Source organism: Hyaena hyaena, unplaced genomic scaffold (assembly GCF_003009895.1).
Source record: "Hyaena hyaena isolate Hyena2069 unplaced genomic scaffold, ASM300989v1 scaffold_308, whole genome shotgun sequence".
In the NCBI taxonomy this organism is placed as follows: domain Eukaryota; kingdom Metazoa; phylum Chordata; class Mammalia; order Carnivora; family Hyaenidae; genus Hyaena; species Hyaena hyaena.
In genome coordinates, this window is record NW_024080942.1 from 902175 (window position 1) to 911373 (window position 9199).

The following is a 9199-nucleotide window of genomic DNA, read 5'->3' on the forward strand; positions in this document are numbered from 1 at the left end:
CTGAGGCTGGACCCTCTACCCAGCGTTGCCCTCCCTCTCCCACCCTGGACTTAGCAGATGAGAATACAGAGGATGTGGGGTGGGGGGCACTCGCCCAAGCTGTTGAACTGCCCAAAGCCAGGCCGGGGCCTGCCTGGCCACACGTGGCACAGAGAAGCCGGCAGCCCTGACTCCGAGGCCGTGGTGGGAATCGCAGTGTCCCGGGCCCATGCTCACGAAGGTGGGCAGGAGTGAGCTGGCGCAGGGGCTGGTCTCACAGAGTTGAACCCTCATGCTAGGTCCCGAAGGAGGGGCTTTTGTCAAGGTCAAGACCCAGGTATGAGTGGGGGTCACTCAGCCAGCTTGGTAGTGGCCCCCAAGGGAGTGGGGGAAAATGTTCACAGCAGCCCTGACCGGTGGGGTTGCACACGTGGAATAAACATGCAGCGTGGGGGCCGTGGGGACAGGAAGCGTCCCGAGAGCACAGTACCGAGCAGAGAGACCAGAGGGAGGGAGGCGTGCCAGAGGGTGGTGCCTCCAACATGAGGCCCACGGAGCCCGCCGTGTCCCCAGAACCCCCGGGGGCCGGAGGTCTGCACGATTTCCATAACCATCCCCTTCCTCCCTGTGCCCACATTTGCACAATGGTGGATACCACTCAGCACAGACCCAGGCGGCTGCTCCGAACGGCACCGGGCCGTCCCTTCAGGCCCCCTGTCACCATGCACTCAGATTTAAATACAGAAGCCGTTGCCCTGAGAACTTCCAAACGGTGAATTTCATGAAACCTCAGCTCCTTCCAGTGCCCTGCGGGGGGAAGCGAGGAGGCTCTCAGGAGGCGGGGCTCCGGTGGCAGGTGCCAGCCCCGCGGGCCGGAGGCACGGGCAGCAGTCTTTGCTGGAAGGCACCACTGCAGACAGACTGTGGGGCGGCACAGGCGTGTGCAACATCTGGCGGCCGATTTCTCCAAACCGCAGACGGCAAGCCTGCCACCTAAAACGCAAAGTGACGACCAAGTGGTAAGATCTGTTGCCAGTGATAAAATTCAAGCTTCAGTAAAAATGAGCATTTTGGAGAACGTGATCCACCACTGCGAGTCTGGCAGCTTCCAAATATTTGAGGCTTTTTCTCACGGCAGCAGAGGCGACATTCACGAGCGAGCATGAGACACATCCACATGCGGGAGTTCTGCCACGCTCAGTGGCCAGTGGCTTCCAGATGCCCCAAATCGTGTCCAGGTAGAAATCCACTCACAGCCAAAGACCCACCGACGGGTTCATGTAACAGAACCCCAGATGGGCATTGCCAGGCTCGGGCTTTCACCCCCCGCCCCGCGAAGCGTCGTCTCTGCGGCTTTGCCACGGCAGCGATGACGAACGCACACACTCACATGCAAGGAGGAGGGTCTCTTGGGTGCCTCACACACGCAGTGACGGCCACCACGGCGCTGCAGCAGCGCATCCACAGCCTGGCCCCCTCCCTCCGCCCCCGTGATGGACACTCGCAACAATGCAAAGCGATACCACCCTTCTCATGGAATTTGTTTTGGGAAAAAAAAAATTATTTTATTTTCATAAAATATTATTTATATTAATGTAAGTTGGTGCCAGCCCCTATGGAAAACAATATGGAGGTTCCTCCAAAATTATAAACAGAAACACTACTTGGTCCAGTAATTCCACTACTGGGTCTTTACCCAAAGGACACGAAAACATTAATTCAAAAAGGTTCACGCTCCCCTACGTTTACTGCAGCCCCGTTCGCAACAGCCAAGAGCTGCGAGCGCCCTCTGGCGTCTGCCCGTAGGTGAACGGCGAAGGAAGGGGCAAAGTGCACGCGGAATATTACTCAGCCGTAAAAAGAATGAAATCTTGCCATCTGCAACAACATGGATGGAGCCACAGGGCATTACGCTACGTGAAATAAGTCAGACACACAAACGCAAATGCCATAGGATTTCACTCATGTGCAGAATCTGAAATCAAAACAAATGAACAAAGAAACAGACTCTTAAGTGCTGAGAACAAACTAGTGGTTGTCAGGGGGGCGGTGGGTGGGGTAATTGGTAAAACAGATAAAGAGGAGTAAGAGGCACAAACTTCCAGTCACAAAATAAGTAAGTCACAGGCGTGGAGACAGCACAGAGACTATAGTCAGTGAGACTGTAATAACACGGGGCGAGCCCTGGGTACTGTACAGAACTGCCCGGTCGCCATGCCGGTTTCACACCCGAAACTGAAAAAGTAATGTAATACCGCGTGTCAACTCTACTTCAATAAAAAACAAAAAATATCCTTTACAGTCACACGTAAATACTTGATTGTTATTTAGTGAGCCTGCATCAACAAAGTGTTTCTAATAATTAATTTTAATATCTAACATAGTAAATGTCAAGTCCTAATAGCCAGGGGTGTGCTGGTCCGGATTTTCCGTGGCGGTGAAAGCCCTGATGGGCGGTGTTTGCCAATTTCCACGTAAATACGCCCGCGGCAGGCAGTTTCCAGCCGGGAGGAACCGCGGTCACATCCGGTCCCCCGGGACTTCCACTGGGCGGATGGCACAGGCTTGAGCTCCAAGATACGGGCGCAGATGACAGCAAGATGTGAATAACCAGGAAGCAAGAGTGGCTGTTCATTACCTTGCTTTTCTTATAATTTCTATGTTTTACATAATTTAATTAGTTTAATTTGATTTTAATAACGGCTGTGTGTAACAACCAGCTCTCAGAATTACCGGAGACCTCACAGGCGGCTCGTGAGCCGGTGTGAGCGGCTCAGTCACCACTGCACAAAACACTTCGGGGTCCCCAACAGCTGCTCAGGTTGGAAAGGGGTCCGGAGGCCACCTTGTGCACCGCCAATACGGATTTTTAAAAATCGCAGCAAAATAACACTATCCATGCTGAAAAATACCAAAAAGAAAAAAACAAACAAACCCCAAACCCCAAAAGATGCACCCAAGGTGGGGCGGATGGGCAAATGACAATCCATTATCAGTCAAGAGAGGAGTCAAGACGGGGGGAGGAGGGGCCCCCACTGCTCTCTTGACCTGAGGTCTGCAGAAGAGATTCCTGAGGAACTGGGGGTCTCAGGGTCAGAACTCGGCTTGAAGCCAGCCCCGTGTAGCCCAGAAGCTTCCCTCCGAGCCTCCGTTTCCTCACCTGTAAAGCGGGGTGCTGAGTGCCCCCTGCCCCACGGGGGCGGCAGGCACGGTGCCCACCAGCCGGGGGTCTGGCGGGCAGGCACAGGCCCCTCCCTCCCCGGCTCCCAGGAACCCCTTCCCATGCTCATACCAGGAGCACACCCCATGGGGGCAGGGCCAAAATAACTGGGCTTCACCCCACAAACAGAGATGGTCCCAGGAAGAACCCACAACCTGCCAGCAGACTGGGGCGCCACTTCCCCCGCCTGAACCCCACCTTCTCCACTCGAGAATGTCACCTGGGCCCAACAGGCAGCTCCGGGTGAGAACTTCAGGGAGGTAGCTTGGTCTCCACGCCACAGCGCAAGGGGATTAAAACGGAGCATACAGCCCAGGGCCCGCGGGGGACAGCAGAGACCCTGCCCGGAGTGTCTCCATCTGACAGCCCCCTGCAGCCCAGATGAGAGGCTGAGTCTTTGGGGTGGAGGCAGGAGGCTGCTGACAGAAAAAGGTAAGTCAAGGCTGGGGCAGGAGGAGGGAGGAGATGCAGTCCTATGTCCCCGGGTCCTTAACCCAGCACTGGCTGAGCTCCTGACCAATGACCAGAGACCCTGAGGCAGGCAGGTGGGGTCTCTGCAGCCCCCCCACTCTGCACCAACCAGCCAGCTGCCACAACGCCCCAGAGTAGAGGAGGGTATGACAGGGCTCAGAAGGGCCAGGCTGTGAACAGGACCCTCTGCAGGAGGGGACACTTCAGACACCAGGGACAGCATGTGCAAAGGCCCTGTGGCAGGAAGGGCCATCTTGTCCATGGGCCCAGGGCTGGCTAAGACCTCCACGTCCCAATCTGGACAGGACTGGGACAGAAGCCCCTAACCCTCCTCCCAGGATTAGCCTGGGGCAGCTGAGGGAGCGCACTTGTCACCTGACGGACACCAGCACAGCTGGGGACACCTGTTCCCGCTGCCCCTCACTGTCCTCACCCCCCGGGGAGGCTGGCTTCTCACATCCCAGTGCTGGGTGCACACAGCCAGCAACACCAGTCCTGTCTCCTTCTGCTGGGCCCTTAGGCCCTGAACATCCGCCGTGATGGCACCGTTCAAGGCCTCTGCCAACAGCACGCTCGGGAACCAGCAGGACCTGGGGTGGCCGGCTGGGTAGGGGCGTAGGCCAGGCGGCCTGCAAGGGGGCAGAGGGGGCCCCACGGGGCCTGGCCGTGGCGGGCTGTGTGCTGGCGGGGGGGGGGGACAGCACTGGGGTGGGGAGAGGAAGCTCACCCTCTTGAGAAGAGCTGTGCTCGAGGGTGGGCACACGGCTGAGGGCTGGGGAGGACGGCTGGCTGCTGGGGCCACCGATGAGGGGCGGGGACGGATGGGAGCAGGCCCCAGGGTCCCTGGGCAGCAAGGACGCTACCGCCACCAGGGTGTCGGGCCCGGGGTGGGGGCGCAGGGGTGTTGGGGGGCCATGACACAGTGCAGGCCTGGGTAAGGCCGAGCTGGGAGTAACGGCGGGGGGGGGGGGCGCCCGCCTGGGAGAGGGGGCAGCCGGGCAGGCACGGGCACCGGAGTGGCTGGCACTCCTCACCGCCCTGTTACACAAGGCAGGAAACAGGCTGGGGCGGGGGCGGGGGAAGATGCCCTGCCCGAGGCTGGGGGCCCCCGCCGATCCCCTGGCCCGCCCTGTGCTCTGCGCTGCGCTCCCCTGGGGTCCCCAAGGCTTTCAGCACTGCCCATAGGGTTCTACACCGACCCAGGGGACAGGGCTGGAGGCTTGCACGCAGGCCCCCCGCGCCCCCAGCACAAAGCGCGACTGCCTGGGTAAGGACGGTGGGAGGTCTGGAGCCCCCCGGCCTCGCCTCCACTGAAGGCCCCTCCAGCTCCCCTCCCCTGCCCGGTGGTCCCAGGCAGGGGCCCAGGGCCAAGGGGGCTGGAGGAGTTGCACCCGCACCCACCACGGCCGCCACCCCCGCGGCCAGCCCGGGGACACGGCGGCGCCGTCCCGCAGGCACCTGGGGCACCTGGGGCACCGTCTCCAGCAGAGACTTCGCGAGTCCTGCCCACCAGGCTCCTCTTCACCGGAGGGCGCCCCATGCCGCCTGGGAAGGTCTGCTCTGCGGTCCGGCCACAGAGCAAGGGGCAGGAGGGCCCGGGAGAAGGTTCCAGGGACCTGCCGGCCTCCATCCCAAGGGCAGCTGTTTGGGGGCACCCCTCCTGCCCTCATCACCGAAATGGGGCTCATTCATCCCTTTCTGTGTTTGCTCAGGAAAACCTGTGAAGCCCCTTCTGGAACGGGGAACGGCGCACTGACCCCTGGGGGTCCGCGCTCACACGGCTCACGTCGTACGGAAGCAGGCAGCAAAGCAGTCCCCCGGCCGTCATAAAAGACCGTGAACAGGGATGACGGCTGGGGAGACACATGGAGTGCGGTGGGAGACGAGTGACACTGTGACTGAGTCACAGGACAGTCCTGGACAAGACGGTCCCTGCAGACGGCCTCACGGGTGGGGCCGGTGGTCACCCAACAGGGCACCTGTGTTCCCACACCCCCGTGTCTCAAGGTGCTCGCAACACTCGGAGGGACCTCCACGGCTGAGGTCAGACCTAGAACTCTCTCCTCCGGGTGCTGGGGAGCCTCTGAAGGCTCTGGAGCAGGGAGAGAAGAGTCCGGTGCTGCAGGGGGCGGTGAGGCTGGGACGCGGCGCTGACCTCTAAGGGTGCGCATCCCCACCACATGCCCAGAGCTACCAAATCCAATGGACAACTTGCACCCCACTGGGTCCCCACTCGGCCCTGGCCTTTGGTGACACGTTTTGGTAGGTCACACCTGTCTGATAAATGAGCCACAACAGTGAGCGTGTAGAGGAGCAGAAATACCCAGAACCCGTTGCTGTGGCCTCGGCTCCTGACCACTGGCCTCCAGCGGGCCCGGGGTTCCCCCTGCTCTCCACCTGCGGGAGGACCTGGACACACTCGGGCCCTCCGTCCACGGGAGCACCCGCCACGCTAACCACTAGTGTACAGATGTGGGGCCAGACAGACCTGGGGTTCCCCAGGTGCCTGCTTTGACCAAGGCACAGTCTCTCTGAGCTTTGATCTCAGCTCTGCCACGTGAGTGGTAGCCCCTACCTTCCTCAGCCCCCCAAATGCAGACTCGTGTCCTGGCTCCCTTAAAACCCTAACCACGGGCCCGAGCCCAGGACCCCGGATGGACTCTTCTGCATCAGACACACAGCTCTGGCCAGACAGTCCCAGAGCACAGAGACGCACGAGCACCCAGCCACTCGCCCGGGCCCCGGAAGCCCTGACGCGACCTCCCAGACTAAGCCCAAGCCCCCCAGCCCGGGCTCTGCACTCTCGCCCCTTGACTGGAGCCCAGTAACGAGCCTCCTGGTGGCCAGTGCTCTGGGACCACCGCGTGGCTGAAGGAGGTCTCCGCTCGAGGGCCTGGCGGGGTCTGCACCCTGGGCCCCCGTCCCCTCCCCAGGCTGCCCCCACCCCACGTCCACTCCGCCTGTGTCCACCGCACACCCACGCCTCCGGTGGAGGGAGGGGCATTCCTGGGCCTCCAGGCGGCCACGGGGTAGAGGAACCTGCCCTCCGGGTTCGTCTGGGAGCCGCTCCCACGGAAGCAGCAGCGCCCACCTCTGCTCTCCACCCCCAGGGCACCTGCCCACTCAGGGACGCAGACCCAGCACCCAGGCGTGTGGCATCTGTGTCCCCAACCTCCTGTCCCCGGGGTGGGCATCCTGCCCAGGAACAGCCCCCCTTCCAATCCCAGGACAGGGTGCACCCCACCTGGTATCCAACGGGAGGACCCTGAGCCCTGGGGATTCAGGGGAGGGAGTCACATGGTGAGAGCGTCTTAGGATTGGAGCAATAAGCCAGCCCACCTGGTTTTTCCTTCCTCCCGTCCTCCGGGCACTGATTTCCTGAGCACCCGCGGGTGCCGGGCTGGATGCTACAGCAGCCGCCCCAGCAGGAAGGCTATGCCAGGTGCGGCCAGCCTCCTGGACGAAGCAGAGGGACACAGACAAGCTGGTAGCTGACCACTGGCTTGCCCACTGGGCTGCGGGGTGGTGCTGGGGGGGAGATGAGGGGGGAGACGAGGGCTGAGGTGTGCAGCAGGGCTCAGAGAGGAGCTGGGGCGAGCACCCCAGAGGAGGGACATGGGAGAGAGAGGGTCCAGGGCAAGCACCCCAGAGGAGGGACACAGGACGCTGAGGGCTGGGAATCACACTCCTGCTCAAAGGACAGCCTGGGATCCAGGAGACTCATGTGCTGGCACAGTGGGCTCTTAATAAATACCAGCTAATTCTATCAGTGTTCCCATTTCACAGAGTTAGAAAATGGAGGCCTGGGCAGTTAAGGTGGAAAGCGTGTGAAAGCTCTCTGTAGGTGAGCAGGGACCTGCTGAAGTCACGGCAGGTCGAGTCAGAGACCAGCCCAGCAAGGCTCCTGATCAGCGGGGCCCAGGCCTCAGCTTCCATTGGACACACAGTAGCTTAAAAATGGAGTGACCCCTTACTGCAGACCCAGCTGGTGGACAGCAGCGTCCCCCCTTCCCCCCCCACCCCGCCTCCAGGCAGCTGGACTCAACCACCTCAAGCCCGGCTCAGGCGGCCACGTCCCTGAAGTCCACACTGCTCTTCACCTTCCTTCCCAAGGTGAGATCAGAGACCACTCTGCCACATCTTTGTATCCTGATCCAGGTTCACTCTTTGGGGTGAAACTCCCTAATCCCCTAAAATTCTGCCCCTTGACCTGGTAGAGCAGATGGGCCGACGGCGCCACCTGCCGGCCGTTCCGCAGTCTGACCCCAACCTGAAGTCCTCTTGGTTGGGGGGGGGGGGCAGGCACCAGGGGGTGAACTGAGATCTGAACCGGGGTTGACCTAGGCCCCCACCTGCCCAGAACAACCCACACTCGGTCACACGGTTTCTGGCCTCGCCCTGCCCAGCAGCGGGGCTGAGCAAAAGAAAAAGGGAAAGTGCGTTGTGAGCAGGGCCCGCTGGTGGGCAGGGCGCGGCAGGGAGGGACAAATCCAGGCCCAGCCTGCCGCGGGTGGACACCGCGTGCGTCTGCGCAAACCCACAGGCCCGGGCGTCGTGGGGGCCAGGAAGGGGCCGAGCAGCTGGTCAGAACTTTGTGAAGGCAGGGTCTTCCGCTCGGGCCTCTGCTGACGGGTCCACCGGGGATGCCGGCTGAAGCCTCGGGCAGCGCCCGGCTCCGGGACACGGGGACACGGGCAGGGGCTCGGCTCCAGAAGGACACGGGGCTTCACTAGCAGAAAGAACTATGGGAACCACCCAGGTCGCGCCTTCCTTCTAAGAAGGGCCTGCACACAGCTGGGCCCCCCCAACCCCGTTAGCGCGGAGACTGGCCCAGAGCCACAGCCCCGCCACAGCCCGGCTGCAGGTCGGTGGGCGGTGGCCCTGGAGATAGGAGCAGAGGCGAGGGCAGGGCCGCCCGCCCCACGCCCTCCAGGACAAAGTCACTGTAAACTTGGTGGCTCCCCAGCCCCGTAGCCAGGCACTCTCCTCAGTGCCGACAGGACAAGCGGCCCCCCCGCCCTCTTCTGCCGGGCAGCAGGTGGGGCACGGAGCCCCCAGCCTCCAGGCACACCCCACCCCTCCCCCGCCTCTCTCTCCCCTTCCCCTCCCGCAGCCGGGTCCAGCTGGGGCTCTCCCAGCGCCGTCCCCTCTGTGAGCAGGGCGGCTGGCGAGGGTCAAGGGTCGGCGCTTGGCGGAGGCGGAGCGGTGCCTGTCTCGTCATCCTCACCTCGAAGCCGCCACATCAGCTTTCAGAGCCGAAAACGCCAGCACGTCCACCTCGCCCCTAAACCAGGTCCCGCATCCACCTCCGGACGCCCCTCCCGCCTCGCCCGCCGCGTTCCCACATCTCGGCGGCCAGCCCTTCCAGGACCTCCGGGAGCGCGGCCCAGCCACGCCCTCGCACCGCCCCCCGCCCCTCCGGCCCCGCCCCCGTGGGTCCCCACCACTCACGCCCGCGTCCCCACGTCGCCCCCACCCCGCAAGGCCCCCTCCCCTGGCCCCTCGCGGCCCCGCCTCCGCACCGCCCCC

General features: G+C 62.4%; 1 long non-coding RNA gene across 1 annotated transcript; it reads right to left on the reverse strand.

The window, feature by feature from the left end:
• Nucleotides 1-735: 735 nt before the first annotated feature.
• On the reverse strand, nucleotides 736-8998 carry LOC120242586. The gene is made up of 2 exons (XR_005531113.1): nucleotides 8898-8998; nucleotides 736-972 (listed from the first exon to the last, which is right to left on the reverse strand). It is a non-coding gene; the product is annotated as an uncharacterized LOC120242586 (long non-coding RNA).
• Nucleotides 8999-9199: the final 201 nt, after the last annotated feature.